This window comes from Dendrobates tinctorius, unplaced genomic scaffold (assembly GCF_039654945.1).
Source record: "Dendrobates tinctorius isolate UK_male_01 unplaced genomic scaffold, ASM3965494v1 ptg000116l, whole genome shotgun sequence".
In the NCBI taxonomy this organism is placed as follows: domain Eukaryota; kingdom Metazoa; phylum Chordata; class Amphibia; order Anura; family Dendrobatidae; genus Dendrobates; species Dendrobates tinctorius.
The window spans coordinates 21,967,954-21,986,367 of record NW_027361784.1 but is presented as its reverse complement, the minus strand read 5'-3'; positions in this window follow the sequence as shown (position 1 = coordinate 21,986,367).

Genomic DNA, 18,414 nt, shown 5'->3' with positions numbered 1-18,414 from the left:
AAAGCTATATTGTTCTTGCTTTTTCTTGAACCTTAAAAAGGATAATTTTGGGATAGTTTAACAAAAAGCCTTCCTATTTGTTTACCAGTTTTGTGAATAGCAAACCTGTTGCAAAATGGAATCATTTTCATTTCTAGTTGATAAGCCATGACTTGTTAACTTTCTCCATTGCCGAGGACAACTGTTTTTGCTCCTGAATAAAGGGATAATTTTTGGACGTCTTGTGAAAAAGCTTTCAGTTCCTTATTTAGCAAAGAAAAAGCTTCTTGAAACTCCCTAAACAGCGATAATTTTTTGCACCACTCATGTGAAAAAGCCATGGCTTCTTCTGTTTGCACTGAGTGTGTATAAATGGCAGCAAGACATGCATCTGCCCTTAAAAAGCGATAATTTGTGGTCCATTTCTACAATTGAAGTAGAATAACAAGTCTTATCTTGCAGTGTGTTGTTAGATAGCTAATTGTTTACCACCAGTTACACCATCCGATTTCACCTAACCAGATAGGTTGAGATCACTTTGACACTAATAAGGCAGTGCTTGCATTAAAGAGCATGAAAAGGCATTCAATGCACTCCTATGAGACCTGTAAGAGTTAAAAACCTATTTTCTGGATAATTAGAAGCTATGCAATATTGAGATTTTTAACACAAATGTAATTTTGTTGGAAAATTTGTCAAAGATGCCAAATTCCAGTTTTAACCAGTTGTAACATATCTATTTATCATGTATCTGAATCAAGCAATACTAGTAGCCTTCTTTGGCTGCTCTATCTGGCTTTACTCTTAGGCCTCTTTCACACTTCAGTTTTTTGCATCAGTTATAATCCGCCAAAAAGGCGGACAAGCGGATCCGTTCTCAACTGATGTGAACGGATGGCACAGGATCCGTTTTCAGACGGATCCTGAAAATGAAGAAATTTAAAGGAATCGCTGGGAGAGAGAGAGAGAGAGAGAGAGAGAGAGAGAATTTTTTTTTTTTTGTCCGGCACCCAACTTTTGGCGGATCCTCACAAAAAACGGATGTAACGGACAGCAATCCGCCATTAATGCAAGTCAATGGGAAAAAAACGGATCCTCAAAAAAAATTTGAGGATCCGTTTTTTTTCAAAACCTGGCGGATTGTGACTGATTGTAAAAAACGGAAGTGTGAAAGAGGCCTTAGACTTGAATATTTTTTCCCAAACACCTGAAATCAGTCACACTAATAAATATGCAAGAAAATGGATATATTTAAAGGGGGGGTGAATATTCTTGAATATCTTAGCTTCGCTGTATGTAATATATATATTATACATCAGCTTACGTGGATCATGTTCTAAATCCACATTTCCTAAAGTGAGACTTAACCTTTCTGCATACACCTGGACTCTCGACAAACAGTGAAAAAGGGAAATGGGCAATGTCCGCTGTTCTATCAGGAGAGAGCTGTCAGTGACACAATCTTCTCTCTGCAAACATAAAAATCTACACGACTTCTTTCTCGTGATGTTAATTCCATTTAACAGTCCATAGACATTTGACACCTAGGTCAGAAAATGGGATGAATATGGACTCGCACCAGAGTGAAGGGAGAGAGGTATTTGAAGTCGTCTGGCACTGGCAAGCAATTAATCTTTTTTTTTATATATTATGACTGTCCATAAGACATATGCCACAGAACAACACAACACAGACACATGAGATATCTGATCAATAAAAATGTCAAAGAGCTGTAATAATGAATGTTAATTATGGAATATTGTTCTCCATGGCAAGTAGTATTATAGTAGTTATATTCTTGTACATAGGGGCAGTATTATAGTAGTTATATTCTTGTACATAGGAGCAGTATTATAGTAGTTATATTCTTGTACATAGGAGCAGTATTATAGTAGTTATATTCTTGTACATAGGCGCAGTATTATAGTAGTTATATTCTTGTACATAGGAGCAGTATTATAGTAGTTATATTCTTGTACATAGGAGGCAGTATTATAGTAGTTATATTCTTGTACATAGGGAGCAGTATTATAGTAGTTATATTCTTGTATATACGGGGCAGTATTATAGCAGTTATATTCTTATACATAGGGGGCAGTATTATAGTAGTTATATTCTTGTACATAGGAGCAGTATTATAGTAGTTATATTCTTGTACATAGGGGCAGTATTATAGTAGTTATATTCTTGTACAAGGAGCAGTATTATAGTAGCTATATTCTTGTACATAGGAGCAGTATTATAGTAGTTATATTCTTGTACAAAGGGGCAGTATTATAGTAGTTATATTCTTGTACATAGGAGCAGTATTATAGTAGATATATTCTTGTACATAGGGGCAGTATTATAGTAGTTATATTTTTGTATATACGGGGCAGTATTATAGTAGTTATATTCTTATACATAGGGGGCAGTATTATAGTAGTTATATTCTTATACATAGGGGCAGTATTATAGTAGTTATATTCTTGTACATAGGAGCAGTATTATAGTAGTTATATTCTTGTATATAGGAGCAGTATTATATTAGTTATATTCCTGCACATAGGGGGCAGTATTATAGGAGTTAAATCTTGTACATGGGACACAATCCTGCCACTTTGTGGTTATGTTCATGGGATAGTCTTGGTAAAATTGTGACAGTTGGCAAGTTTAGAAGGCACTACCAAGTCAGGGTGCAAATGCCTATGTGTATGTGCCATGTGGAATCCCTGCCAGCCTCTCTGCAAGGCTTATTGTGAGGCTGTCAGGAATCTACAAGTTGTTTTCGGTTTACAGATTGTTTTTTCTAAGCTCTGACTCAGTGTCTGACTTCTTTAAATTATTCCATTGTACGTAGGTCAATTTGGTTGTGAGTTTCTGGAACAGTTATTAATATCAAATAAATGGAAAGTGGCGGGATGGCTTGTACATTATTTTGATCAAAATTATGTTTACTAAATACCCTTATTATTATCATTACCATTATGCATTATTTGCTGTATTTTTTACTTTTTAGTTCAGGATATTTGTGTTTTTTGCTTTTTGTTTTCTCTGGTTAATGGTCATGTGTTAATATGCACTTACATTGTGCATACACATTAACTTACTTTTCTCAGTTCAGATTTGTTTTTTATTTATTTATTTTTTTTTTTAGTAGTTATATTCTTGTACATAGGAGCAGTATAATAGTAGTTATATTCTCATACATAGGAGCAGTATTATAGTAGTTATATTCTTGTACATAGGGGCAATATTATAGTAGTTATATTCTTGTACATAGGGGCAGTATTATAGTAGTTATATTCTTGTACATAGGGGCAGTATTATAGTAGTTACATTCTTAGACATAGGAGCAGTATTATAGTAGTTATATTCTTGTACATGAGGGGCAGTATTATAGTAGTTATATTCTTGTACATAGGGGCAGTATTATAGTGGTTACATTCTTGCACATAGGGGCAGTATTATAGTGGTTATATTCTTGTACATAGGAGCAGTATTATAGTAGATATATTCTTGTACATAAGGGGCAGTATTATAGTAGTTATTCTCTTGTACATAGGAGTAGTATTATAGTAGTTATATTCTTGTACATAGGAGCAGTATTATAGCAGTTATATTCTTGTACATAAGGGGCAGTATTATAGTAGTTATATTCATGTACATAGGGGCAGTATTATAGTAGTTATATTCTTGTACAATGGGGCAGTATTATAGTAGTTATATTCTTGTACATAGCGGCAGTATTATAGTAGTTATTTTCTTATACATAGGAGTAGTACTATAGTAGTTATATTCTTGTACATAGGGGCAGTGTTATTGTAGTTATATTCTTCTACATAGGGGGCAATATTATAGTAGTTATATTCTTGTACATAAGGGGCAGTATTATAGTAGTTATTCTCTTGTACATAGAAGTAGTATTATAGTAGTTATATTCTTGTACATAGGCGCAGTATTATAGTAGTTATATTCTTGTACATAGGGGCAGTATTATAGTAGTTATATTCTTGTACAGTGGGGCAGTATTATAGTAGTTATATTCTTGTACATAGCGGCAGTATTATAGTAGTTATTTTCTTATACATAGGAGTAGTACTATAGTAGTTATATTCTTGTACATAGGGGCAGTGTTATTGTAGTTATATTCTTCTACATAGGGGCAGTATTATAGTAGTTATATTCTTGTACATAAGGGGCAGTATTATAGTAGCTATTCTCTTGTACATAGGAGTAGTAGTATAGTAGCTATATTCTTGTACATAAGAGCAGTATTATAGTAGTTATATTCTTGTATATAGAAGCAGTATTATAGTAGTTATAGTCTTGTACATAGTGGCAGTATTATAGCAGTTATATTCTTGTACATAGGAGGCAGTATTATAGTAGTTATATTCTTGTACATAGGGAGCAGTATTATAGTAGTTGTATTCTTGTACATAGGGGCAGTATTGTAGTAGCTATATTCTTGTACATAGGAGGCAGTATTATAGTAGTTATAGTCTTGTACATAGGGGCAGTATTATAGTAGTTATAATCTTGTACATAGGTGCAGTAATATAGTAGTTAGATTCTTGTGCATAGGGTCAGTATTATAGTAGTTGTATTCTTGTACATAGGGCAGTATTATAGTAGCTATATTCTTGTACATAGGAGCAGTATTATACTAGTTATATTCTTGTACATAGGGGCAGTATTATAGTAGTTATATTCTTGTACATAGGAGCAGTATTATAGTAGTTATAGTCTTGTACATAGCGGCAGTATTATAGCAGCTATATTCTTGTACATAGGAGGCAGTATTATAGCAGTTATATTCTTGTATATATGGAGCAGTATTATTGTAGTTATATTCTTGTACCTAGGGCCAGTATTATAGTAGTTATATTCTTGTACATAGGAGCAGTATTATAGTAGTTATATTCTTGTACATAGGAGGCAGTATTATAGTAGTTATATTCTTGTACATAGGGAGCAGTATTATAGTAGTTATATTCTTGTACATAAGAGCAGTATTATAGTAGTTATATTATTGTACATAGTGGCAGTATTGTAGTAGTTATATTCTTGTACATAGGGGCAGTATTATAGTAGTTATAGTCTTGTACATAGTGGCAGTATTATAGCAGTTATATTCTTGTACATAGGAGCAGTATTATAGTAGCTATATTCTTGTACAAAGGGGCAGTATTATAGTAGTTATATTCTTGTACATAGGAGGCAGTATTATAGTTGTTATATTCTTGTACATAGGGAGCAGTATTATAGTAGTTATATTCTTGTACATAGGGGCAGTATTATAGTAGCTATATTCTTGTACATAGGGGCAGTATTATAGTAGTTATATTCTTGTACATAGGAGCAGTATTATAGTAGCTATATTCTTGTACATAGGAACAGTATTATAGTAGTTATATTCTTGTACATAGGAGCAGTATTATAGTAGTTATATTCTTGTACATAGGAGCAGTATTATAGCAGTTATATTCTTGTACATAGGGGCAATTTTTATTGTATAAAACCAACAAATACAATTAAAATAAACAGAATTCTTCCTTAATACAAAACAAATTCTCATGAATGCGTCAGACAATAATTATAGAACTAAATTAATACATTAGGAATAAAGGTAACTTAGAGTTCACTCCTGTGGAAGGAAGAATATGAAATAAACACTTTTAGTAACACGATCATGTTATTATCCCACAGACACATTCCTCCATAGTCTCTCATTACTCTGACTTTTCTTTATCTCTAACGCTCTTATCCATCTGAGCTCTGACAGTATCTTTGTGGCTGCGGTGACGGGATGGAAGGGCTCGCTGTGGAGGGACACTCGGGTTCTCATGTGCCAGTGGTAATATTTAATGGTGGTAATGATCAGGTACATTGTCCCCCTGTCGATGTTACCGTCAGTGGATGGGACACCATAGACAATGTCAGGGTAATTCAGGGACAGCAGTCTGGGGATTTTCAGCTTGGTCGATACTTCCGTCCATATTTCCCTACCTCCCCAGCAATCACAAATAAAATGCTCCATGGTTTCCTCCTGCTGACAACCAAGGGGACAGTTCCGATCCAAAACACTTAAATATTTTAAGTTCCCCCTCACAAAGAGCTTCCCATGTAGCGACAGCCAAGCAATGTCAAAAAACTTTGCTGGAAGTCGCCTCCCGTTGAGGAACCGGAGACTGTCCTGAAGGATCCTGGTGGCACAATCTCTTAGGGCCAGGGGAGAGTAGAAGAAAGTCCTACATATATGAGCACACAGATCTTTCCTCGTATTACTCACAATGTAAGACTTCTCCAGTCCCCACCTCCTAACACACTTCAGACCATATTCCAGATACTGGGGGAGGTGGTCACCTGTCCATCTCCTCCTCTTGAGACTGTCGCCTCGCACCCAAGATTCCGCAAAAGGCAATATCCAATACCTGATACTATTCGCCCACAGGGAGCTACTGTTTGAATCCATGCTCCCAAAATTTACTTTCAGAAACAAGGAGTCAAAGAAAACCCTTGGATTTAACATATCCAGCCCGCCCTCACTCCGCCGTAGGTACGTTATTCCCCTCTTTATCAGGTTCATCCTGTTCCCCCACAAGAGCTGGAAGAACAGGCTGAGGAGCCTCGCCGAGAAGGATTCTGGCAAAGGAAAAACGACAGAGACATACAAGAAGACGGGGACCAGGTACGTCTTCAACATAACAACCCTTTCTCTGTAAGTCAGCCTCCAGTTCTTCCATCGCTGAACCTTTGCATTTCCGGTCTCCAATTTTTCCTCCCAATTTAGGCTGGCATTATCTTCCCTCCCAAATTTAACCCCTAAGATCTTAATATGGGTGGAGGCCTTAAAAAACTGCGGCAGATCAAAGTCTGGGTGAGATTGCAATGTCCACAGAGCTTGACTCTTCTCAAGGTTGACCAGAGACCCGGAGGCCTCTGAGTAACTTCTGATGGCCGCAGACAACATCTGCACCTCATGAGGATTAGATATCACCAGCGTCACATCATCCGCGTAGGCAACCACCTTCAGAGGCAAGCAGTGGGGGACCGGCACCCCCCAAAAGTTACACTCCTGCAGTGACCTCAGAAACGGGTCTATGGCAAAAACATACAGGAGTGGACTCAGCGGGCAGCCCTGTCTCACCCCCGCCTCAACTCCAAAAGTGCCACCCTGCCAACCATTAATCAGAGGAAAGCTCACCGCCTCTCTGTACAAAGTCTTCAGCCAATCCCAAATTGTCCTGGAATAACGTACTTTGACAAAGTGGCCCACAGATAATCATGATCAACTCTGTCAAAAGCTTTAGCCTGGTCCAGACTGACAACATATCTCCCACACCGCAGAGCTTTACATCTCTCAAACATCTCCCGTATCGAGATGACCGCTCCAGAGATGTTCCGCCCTTTTACCGTGCCAAACTGAGAGCCTACCAACAGTGCTGAGGACAAACAGACTAACCTAGAAAACAGGATCTTCGCCAGAATCTTCCTGTCAACATTCAAGAGGGCAATTGGCCTCCAGTTCTTGATGTCGCTCGGCTCCTTACCTTTAGACAGCAGAATTAATGAGGACACTCTCATGGATGGAGGCATCAGGTGATTTTCTAGACAATTTTTGTAAACATCCACAAGAATTGGAGCCAGGAGGTCTCTGAATGTCTTATAAAATTCTGCTGTTATACCATCCGGACCTGGTGCCTTCTTCAGATGTAACTTATCAATGGCCTCCTTAACCTCCTCCACCGTTAATTCTGCTGTCAAAGGAGAAAAGTCCAGATCATTAGTATCAGGCGTTGGAGTTGCCTCCAAGAATTGAGTCATTTTATGTTTATCCAAAGCCTTCCTCTGAAACAAGTCAGTATAATAAGATTTCACAACCCCCAGGATACCCTCCCGAGATTCCTGCAATACACCCTGGGAGTCAATGAGACCTGTGACCAATTTATTGGCCACCCGCTCCCGGCAATTCTCAAAGGGATCAGGTGCCCCTAAGACCCCATAATCCCGTTCAAGAACCAAGGACGTATACCTGCTGTACTGATACTGCCTTATCTCAGATTTCAGCCGGTCAATCTTCTCTTTGTTACCCCCGCCCTCCGAATAGAGTGACTCCAATTCTTTGCGCAGCCTTAGGTACTGGCTATACTTACTCCTGCCCTTCTTAACTGACAGTCTCTTCAAGAGGTATCTGATATCATCCTTGACGTCCTCCCACCAGTCGGCCATGTTGTCATAGAAGTCCACTCTCTGTAGATGACCCTGCAAAAGGGAGTGGACACAACTCTGGACAGAGACATCATGGAGGAGGCTGGAATTGAGTCTCCATAACCCCCTACCAACATCAGCTCGCTTAGTGGCCCCCAGGCAGAAATATAGGGCAAGATGGTCTGAGTATGGGACGACTCTCTCACTCATGGCACCAATGACTTCCATGGGACTTACAAAAGCCAGATCTATTCTACTGCCTCTATTGGAGCAGGAATAGGTTAATTTTGGCTTTCGTCCTCCCTGTTTAAAGACGTCACCTAATCCGGCCTGCAGGACTATGTTATTCAAGATCCTACCATCCCTCGTCACGGTTCTACCTGAGGAGCTGTCACCTGATGTCAGTATGGCATTAAAGTCCCCCGCCATTATCACTGGAAGAGAGGTGAACAGATAAGGCTTGACATCATTAAATAACTGTATCCTGTCAGTCACCGTCTGTGGCCCATAGATGTTAATAAGCCTAAGTCGCCTCCCATGGACAGTGACTTCCAGGACCAGACACCTTCCCATAACCACCTCCGTCATCCTATGTACTGTCACATCCCTGGTGTTAAACAGAATGGCGACCCCGGCGTACGACTCCACAGCCAGTGACCAAAAAGAGGGACCAGACCGCCATTCCCTCTCAGCCTCCCTCATGAGCCCCTGAGTCGTCAGCCGCGTCTCCTGCAGAAAGAGGACATCTGCGTCCAGGTATCGGAGATGGTCATAGACAGCGTGCCTCGTCCTCCTCACCTTAATGCTGTTCACATTACTGGATGTTATTTTTAATGAGAAATCCGCCATCACAATGCCACAACAGAGGAGCAGAGATGTAAAAGCCGCCATCATAAGTCTGGGTCACAGATGTTCTGACTACCACCGGTCTCCATGTTAGACTGTATCTCAGTGTCAGCAGGTACAGGCTTCCGTTTTGTAGGGGGATGGTCCGCTACGTCCCTGTCATACTCAGACTCTATTCTTTTTATCTCTTCCTCCAAGTCCCCATCAGACTCAGATAAAACATCAAACTTATTGGACACGACCATCACACCTGCCGAACTCTGGACTTTTTTCCTGCCACCCTGGCTAGTGACACACTCCTCCTCAGGTTTACGGGAGGCCTTGTCCTTTTTTTTCCTTTTTACCTGATTACAGCCACTTTCTTCAGCTAGAGATGGTGATACTGAAGAGGTGGCTACATGTGGCTGCTGGACCTGAGGGACGACCTCCATGCTCCCCTCTGTACAAAGCTGCTCTGATGTTACCTGAGCGGACCCCTGGTGGACCTCTGACCTGGTCAGTACTGTCCCTGACATTAAAGCCTCCTCCTCCTGAGCCTCTGTCCCTGTCACTAACTCCTCATCAGGAAGGAGCTTGCATATATTGTGCCAGGCATCAGGACAGTCCCTGTGAGGGTGGCCGATCTCCCCACAGAGGTTGCACCTGATGTTCTGGCAATCTGCCGCTAAGTGGCCGACTTCCCCGCACAGGCTGCACTTTACCACGGTACAGGTGTTTGCCAGGTGACCCACTTTACCACACTTAAAACACTTTCGTGGCTGCCCAGGGTAGAAGCAAACCCCCTTCTCCCTCCCGATAAAGAAGGAGTTGGGTAAGTGAGCCGTGATATTGTTGTGCTGGCGCAATTTCACCAGCACCTTCCATCCACCGGTCCATATACCGTCCTCATCCCTGTTTTTGGTGAGGTCGGAGACAAGGTCACAATGCCTCCGGAGCCACACCACAATGTCCTGCGGGGGAACAGCCTCATTCCAAAAGATGATGTTAACCGTGGCGGTATCCGGCTTAGATATTGGAATGAAGCTGAACTTATTCCAGCCATCAGCGTCCCTGAACTTGGGGAAATTGGCCCAGAATCTGTCCAGATCAGACATAAGTTTAAAGCTGATATCATAGCCCTGTCTGTCTGGCAGATTGATGACCGCCAAGATATTAACCGGCGCAAACCACATCTGGCGGCACAGAAGCTCTCTGACTACCAGCCTCCTGTCCGGCAGGTCCTCCTTGGCACCTCTGTGCCTGAACCGCACCACATTCCTCCTTTTGAAAGCCTGCCCGGTGTAATTGGCGCTGGAGGTAAAGGATGGAGCGCCGCGGCTCCAAACATTACTGGGAGGGACCTGTGGGGCCACACTGGGCTGACTGACAGGGCGAGGGTCTGCAGCGGAGGGGCCTGTTGCACCTTGTGTGCTGGAAACCAAAGGGGGGAAATCACAGACATTTTGCACATTATTATCATCAATCTCAATAACATCATCAGGATGCGCAATGTCCACCACAGTCTCTGTACCCCCTTCAGCCCCCAACCCCACATGAACAGTATCAATATCCCCAGAATTAGTGCTCTCCTGGACACCAACAGTAGATGCCGTCTCATGTCCACTGTCTTGCTGTTGTGCTGGGCATGCTGGGACTTGTGGTACCGCTGGGATCTGAGCCTCTTGCTCCTGCTTGGGGTCTGCCGCAGGTAGTTGCGGCTGCTGGTGCAGTATCTGACCCTCCTTAAAACAGAAGCTAGCGGGCTGCAGCACCGGCCGTACCTGCTGCCGGGTCCCACCTGGGACAATGTCTGTGCGGGAACCAGCAGAGTCCTGCGTGCAGGACCTAAACCGCTCCTGGTTCCTATATGTCTCTGCCAGGGGCCCCATCCTCGCCAGCACACAGTCTATGTCCCGCACCACAGTGGCCAGCTCTACCCCCAGTGCATTCAGTCTCTGGTCATATACAGAGTGATCCCCAGGATTTGCAGCCTTCACCTTGTAAATACAGTCAATTTCCATTTGCAGAAGATTCCTCTGCTGCTGCAACTCACCCATCCTCCTGACCAGTCCTGGTATCTCCTCTGCCAGCTGTAGCTCCGGGGCACACGGCGGCTCCTTCTGGGGTCTTGCTTTAGGGGTTGACACGTTGGTTTTTAATGTCACTGGTTTTGTAGCTCCAGCATCCGCAACACTTTTACCGCTGCCACCAGCCTGCAATCTCGTGCGTCCAGAGCTCGCCATGCTGGTCACCACATGTCCCAGCTGAAGGTTCTCCTGGAGTGTTTGCTTCTCCAGAGATGTCCGTCTCTGTCTGCCTGGAGTGAGCTGCACACCTGAAGCTGGTGATGGACTCTGCCTCACCTTCTGTGCAGCCACCTGCCCTCCAGCACTCAGGTTCTCAGCAGAAGATGCCTTCTGGGATTTCCTTCCAGGCTCTGGACACTGTTTGCCTTGACTGGCCGACTGTTTAACAGAAACATCCTTGCACACAGACAAAACTTTCTCTTGTTTCTTTCCTGTGCTGAACTTCAACACAGGATCTTTCTCCATGCTGTTGGGACTGCCATTGTGAGGTTTATTTCCAGCAGAGGCAACTCTGGGATTTCCATCCACATGAGAAGGATGGGAGTTTCCTCCCAGTGTAGGCCTGGAAGCCAGGGCCTTGCTTGGGGAGCTTCCCCGCCCAGGGTGGCCCCTCCCTGGGCTTGCTCCAGACATGAGGAGAACCACAGACACACAACCTCACAGCTAGGAGGCAGTATTATAGTAGTTATATTCTTGTACATAGGAGCAGTATTATAATAGTTATATTCTTGTACATAGGAGCAGTATTATAGTAGTTATATTCTTGTACATAGGCGCAGTATTATAGTAGTTATATTCTTGTACATAGGGGCGGTATTATAGTAGTTATATTCTTGTACATAGGGAGCAGTATTATAGTAGTTATATTCTTGTATATACGGGGCAGTATTATAGTAGTTATATTCTTATACATAGGGGGCAGTATTATAGTAGTTATATTCTTGTACATAGGAGCAGTATTATAGTAGTTATATTCTTGTACATAGGGGCAGTATTATAGTAGTTATATTCTTGTACATAGGAGCAGTATTATAGTAGTTATATTCTTGTACATAGGAGCAGTATTATAGTAGTTATTTTCTTGTACATAGGGGCAGTATTATAGTAGTTCTATTCTTGTACATAGGAGCAGTATTATAGTAGATATATTCTTGTACATAGGGGCAGTATTATAGTAGTTATATTCTTGTATATACGGGGCAGTATTATAGTAGTTATATTCTTATACATAGGGGGCAGTATTATAGTAGTTATATTCTTGTACATAGGAGCAGTATTATAGTAGTTATATTCTTGTATATAGGAGCAGTATTATATTAGTTATATTCCTGCACATAGGGGGCAGTATTATAGGAGTTAAATCTTGTACATGGGACACAATCCTGCCACTTTGTGGTTATGTTCATGGGATAGTCTTGGTAAAATTGTGACAGTTGGCAAGTTTAGAAGGCACTACCAAGTCAGGGTGCAAATGCCTATGTGTATGTGCCATGTGGAATCCCTGCCAGCCTCTCTGCAAGGCTTATTGTGAGGCTGTCAGGAATCTACAAGTTGTTTTCGGTTTACAGATTGTTTTTTCTAAGCTCTGACTCAGTGTCTGACTTCTTTAAATTATTCCATTGTACGTAGGTCAATTTGGTTGTGAGTTTCTGGAACAGTTATTAATATCAAATAAATGGAAAGTGGCGGGATGGCTTGTACATTATTTTGATCAAAATTATGTTTACTAAATACCCTTATTATTATCATTACCATTATGCATTATTTGCTGTATTTTTTACTTTTTAGTTCAGGATATTTGTGTTTTTTGCTTTTTGTTTTCTCTGGTTAATGGTCATGTGTTAATATGCACTTACATTGTGCATACACATTAACTTACTTTTCTCAGTTCAGATTTGTTTTTTATTTATTTTATTTTTTTTTTAGTAGTTATATTCTTGTACATAGGAGCAGTATTATAGTAGTTATTTTCTTGTACATAAGGGGCAGTATTATAGTAGTTATATTCTTGTACATAGGGCAGTATTATAGTAGTTATATTCTCATACATAGGAGCAGTATTATAGTAGTTATATTCTTGTACATAGGGGCAATATTATAGTAGTTATATTCTTGTACATAGGAGCAGTATTATAGTAGTTATATTCTTGTACATAGGGAGCAGTATTATAGTAGTTATATTCTTATACATAGGAGCAGTATTATAGTAGTTATATTCTTGTACATAGGGGCAATATTATAGTAGTTATATTCTTGTACATAGGGGCAGTATTATAGTAGTTATATTCTTGTACATAGGGGCAGTATTATAGTAGTTATATTCTTAGACATAGGAGCAGTATTATAGTAGTTATATTCTTGTACATGAGGGGCAGTATTATAGTAGTTATATTCTTGTACATAGGGGCAGTATTATAGTAGTTATATTCTTGTACATAGGGGCAGTATTATAGTGGTTACATTCTTGCACATAGGGGCAGTATTATAGTGGTTATATTCTTGTACATAGGAGCAGTATTATAGTAGTTATATTCTTGTACATAAGGGGCAGTATTATAGTAGTTATTCTCTTGTACATAGGAGTAGTATTATAGTAGTTATATTCTTGTACATAGGAGCAGTATTATAGCAGTTATATTCTTGTACATAAGGGGCAGTATTATAGTAGTTATATTCATGTACATAGGGGCAGTATTATAGTAGTTATATTCTTGTACAATGGGGCAGTATTATAGTAGTTATATTCTTGTACATAGCGGCAGTATTATAGTAGTTATTTTCTTATACATAGGAGTAGTACTATAGTAGTTATATTCTTGTACATAGGGGCAGTGTTATTGTAGTTATATTCTTCTACATAGGGGGCAGTATTATAGTAGTTATATTCTTGTACATAAGGGGCAGTATTATAGTAGTTATTCTCTTGTACATAGAAGTAGTATTATAGTAGTTATATTCTTGTACATAGGCGCAGTATTATAGTAGTTATATTCTTGTACATAGGGGCAGTATTATAGTAGTTATATTCTTGTACAGTGGGGCAGTATTATAGTAGTTATATTCTTGTACATAGCGGCAGTATTATAGTAGTTATTTTCTTATACATAGGAGTAATACTATAGTAGTTATATTCTTGTACATAGGGGCAGTGTTATTGTAGTTATATTCTTCTACATAGGGGCAGTATTATAGTAGTTATATTCTTGTACATAAGGGGTAGTATTATAGTAGTTATTCTCTTGTACATAGGAGTAGTAGTATAGTAGCTATATTCTTGTACATAAGAGCAGTATTATAGTAGTTATATTCTTGTATATAGAAGCAGTATTATAGTAGTTATAGTCTTGTACATAGTGGCAGTATTATAGCAGTTATATTCTTGTACATAGGAGGCAGTATTATAGTAGTTATATTCTTGTACATAGGGAGCAGTATTATAGTAGTTGTATTCTTGTACATAGGGGCAGTATTGTAGTAGCTATATTCTTGTACATAGGAGGCAGTATTATAGTAGTTATAGTCTTGTACATAGGGGCAGTATTATAGTAGTTATAATCTTGTACATAGGTGCAGTAATATAGTAGTTAGATTCTTGTGCATAGGGTCAGTATTATAGTAGTTGTATTCTTGTACATAGGGCAGTATTATAGTAGCTATATTCTTGTACATAGGAGCAGTATTATACTAGTTATATTCTTGTACATAGGGGCAGTATTATAGTAGTTATATTCTTGTACATAGGAGCAGTATTATAGTAGTTATAGTCTTGTACATAGCGGCAGTATTATAGCAGCTATATTCTTGTACATAGGAGGCAGTATTATAGCAGTTATATTCTTGTATATATGGAGCAGTATTATTGTAGTTATATTCTTGTACCTAGGGCCAGTATTATAGTAGTTATATTCTTGTACATAGGAGCAGTATTATAGTAGTTATATTCTTGTACATAGGAGGCAGTATTATAGTAGTTATATTCTTGTACATAAGAGCAGTATTATAGTAGTTATATTATTGTACATAGTGGCAGTATTGTAGTAGTTATATTCTTGTACATAGGGGCAGTATTATAGTAGTTATAGTCTTGTACATAGTGGCAGTATTATATCAGTTATATTCTTGTACATAGGAGCAGTATTTTAGTAGCTATATTCTTGTACAAAGGGGCAGTATTATAGTAGTTATATTCTTGTACATAGGAGGCAGTATTATAGTTGTTATATTCTTGTACATAGGGGCAGTATTATAGTAGTTATAATCTTGTACAGAGGTGCAGTATTATAGTAGTTATATTCTTGTACGTAGGAGCAGGATTATAGCAGTTATATTCTTGTACATAGGAGCAGTATTATAGTAGTTATATTCTTGTACATAGGAGCAGTATTATAGTAGCTATATTCTTGTACGTAGGAACAGGATTATAGCAGTTATATTCTTGTACATAGGGGCAGGATTATAGTAGTTATATTCTTGTACAGAGGGGCAGTATTATAGTAGTTATATTCTTGTACATATGGACAGTATTATAGTAGTTATATTCTTGTACAAAGGGGCAGTATTATAGTAGTTATATTCTTGTACATAGGAGCAGTATTATAGTAGTTATATTCTTGTACATAGGGGCAGTATTATAGTAGTTATATTCTTGTACATATGGACAGTATTATAGTAGTTATATTCTTGTACAAAGGGGCAGTATTATAGTAGTTATATTCTTGTACATAGGGAGCAGTATTATAGTAGTTATATTCTTGTACTTAGGAGCAGGATTATAGCAGTTATATTCTTGTACATAGGAGCAGTATTATAGTAGTTATATTCTTGTACATAGGGGCAGTATTATAGTAGTTATATTCTTGTACATAGGTACAGTATTATAGTAGTTATATTCTTGTACGTAGGAGCAGGATTATAACAGTTATATTCTTGTACATAGGGGAAGGATTATAGTAGTTATATTCTTGTACATAGGGGCAGTATTATAGTAGTTATATTCTTGTACATAGGAGCAGTATTATAGTAGTTATATTCTTGTACATAGGAGCAGGATTATAACAGTTATATTCTTGTACATAGGGGAAGGATTATAGTAGTTATATTCTTGTACATAGGGGCAATTTTTATTGTAAAAACAAAACAAATACAAATAACATTCCTCCAATAATACAAAACTGAATTCACTAGGATTGTACATACATTCATTACATATCCAGTTTATACATATCAAATTAACTTAGAGTCCATACTCCTAGTTTGAGGAGAGAAAAAAAAAAGAAAAAAAAAACACTTTGCAAACAGAGCTCATCATGTTCCTACCCAGTGACTCATCCTTCTCTATCTTAGCATTTCCTAATTTCTCCTAATAATTTTCCCTATCTGAGTTTGGACATTATCTGGTTAACAGCGTCACAGATCTGAGTCGGAGTTATTCTGTTCACCACTGGTCTCCATCTCAGACTCTACCCGAGTGCCCTCAGGTAAGGGCTTCCGCTTTGGCGGAGGACAATCCTCTACGTCCCTATCACTGCGTCAATTCTTTTAAGGTCATCTTCAAAATCGCCGTCAGACTCAGACAGAACATCAAGCCTGTTAGATACGACCATTACACCTGCAGAACTCTGGAATTTCTTTCCGGCTCCTTGGCCAGTGTCATACCCCTCAGGTTTACGGAAGGCCTTGTCCTTTTTCTTCCTTTTCTGATTATTGCTATACTCTTCAGACACAGATGGTAGCACTGAAGTAATGCCTTCCTGTGACCGCTGCCCCTGAGGTACAACCTCCATACTCCCCTGTTCTCTCTCTGAACCCTGCTGCTCTGGTGTTAGCTGAGTAGACCCCTGGTGGACCTCTGGTCTGGTCAGTATTTCCCCTGACAGTAATGCTGCCTCCTCCAGAATCTCTGCCCCTGCCACCAAGTCCTCGTCAGGAAAGTCCTTACAGATGTTGTGCCAGGCGTCTGGACAGTCCCTGTGAGGGTGACCGATCTTCCCACAGAGGTTGCACCTGATGTTCTGGCATTCTGCATCTAGATGGCCGACCTCCCCACACAGGCTGCACTTCACCACAGTACAGGTATTTGCCAGGTGACCTGCCTTGCCACATTTAAAGCACTTACGAGGCTGCCCAGGATAGAAACACACACCCCTCTCCCTCCCAATAAAGAAGGAGTTGGGTAAATGGGCAGTGATGTTATTGCATTGGCGCAGTTTCACCAAAACCCGCCACCCTCCCGTCCAGATCCCATCACTGTCTCTGCATTTGGTGAGGTCCGAGACCAGGTCACAATGCCTCCGGAGCCACACCACAATGTCCTGCGGGGGAACAGACTCATTCCAGAAGATGACATTTACGGTGACGGTATCTGGCTTAGAGATAGGAATAAAGCTGAACTTACTCCATCCCTCCGTGTCTCTAAACTTGGGGAAACTAGACCAGAATCTGTCCAGGTCAGACATGAGCTTAAAGCTGACATCATAGCCCTGCCTGTCTGGAAGATTAATCACTGCCAGGATGCTGACTGGCACAAACCCCATCTGGTGGCACAAGAGCTCCCTGACGACAAACCTCCTGTCCGGCAGGTCCTCCTTGGCACCTCTGTGCCGGAAACGCACAACGTTTCTCCGTTTAAACGCCTGGCCTGTATAATTGGTACCAGAGGTAAAGGACGGAGCACCACGACTCCAGGCATTACTGGGGGGACCGTGCGGGGTCACATTGGGTTGACTGACGGGGTGAAGGTCTGCAGCAGGAGGGGCAGCCACACCTTGTGTGCTTGAAATTAAAGGTGGGAAATCACAGACATTATCATGCACATTGTTATCATCAGCATCAATGTCATTATCAGACTGTGCAGCATCCACCAAAGATACTGTGCTCCCCCAAGCCCCCGACCCCCCAGATACAGTGCGGTTATCCCCAGCATCAGAGCCCTGCTGGGCACCATCAGTAATGACCGGCACATGTCCACTTCCCAACTGTTGTGCTTGGCATTCTGAGGCTTGTAGTCCCTCTGCTGGAAAGTGCAGTCCATGCTGCTGCTTGGAATCTGCTGCAGGCTGCTGTGCTGGGCATTCTGAGACTTGTGGTACACCTGCTGGAAACTGCATAACATGCTGCTGCTTGGGGTCTGCCGCAGACTGCTGTGGCTGCAGTATTTGACCCTTTTGGAAGCAGAAACTTGCAGGCTGCAGCACTGGCCGCAGCGGCTTCTGGGGCCCACCTGGGACAATGTCTGAGCTGGAACCTGCAGAGTCCTACTTTTGTGACATAAACAGTTCCTGGTTCCTATAAGTCTCTGCCAGGGGCCCCATCCTCTCTAGGACACAGTCCA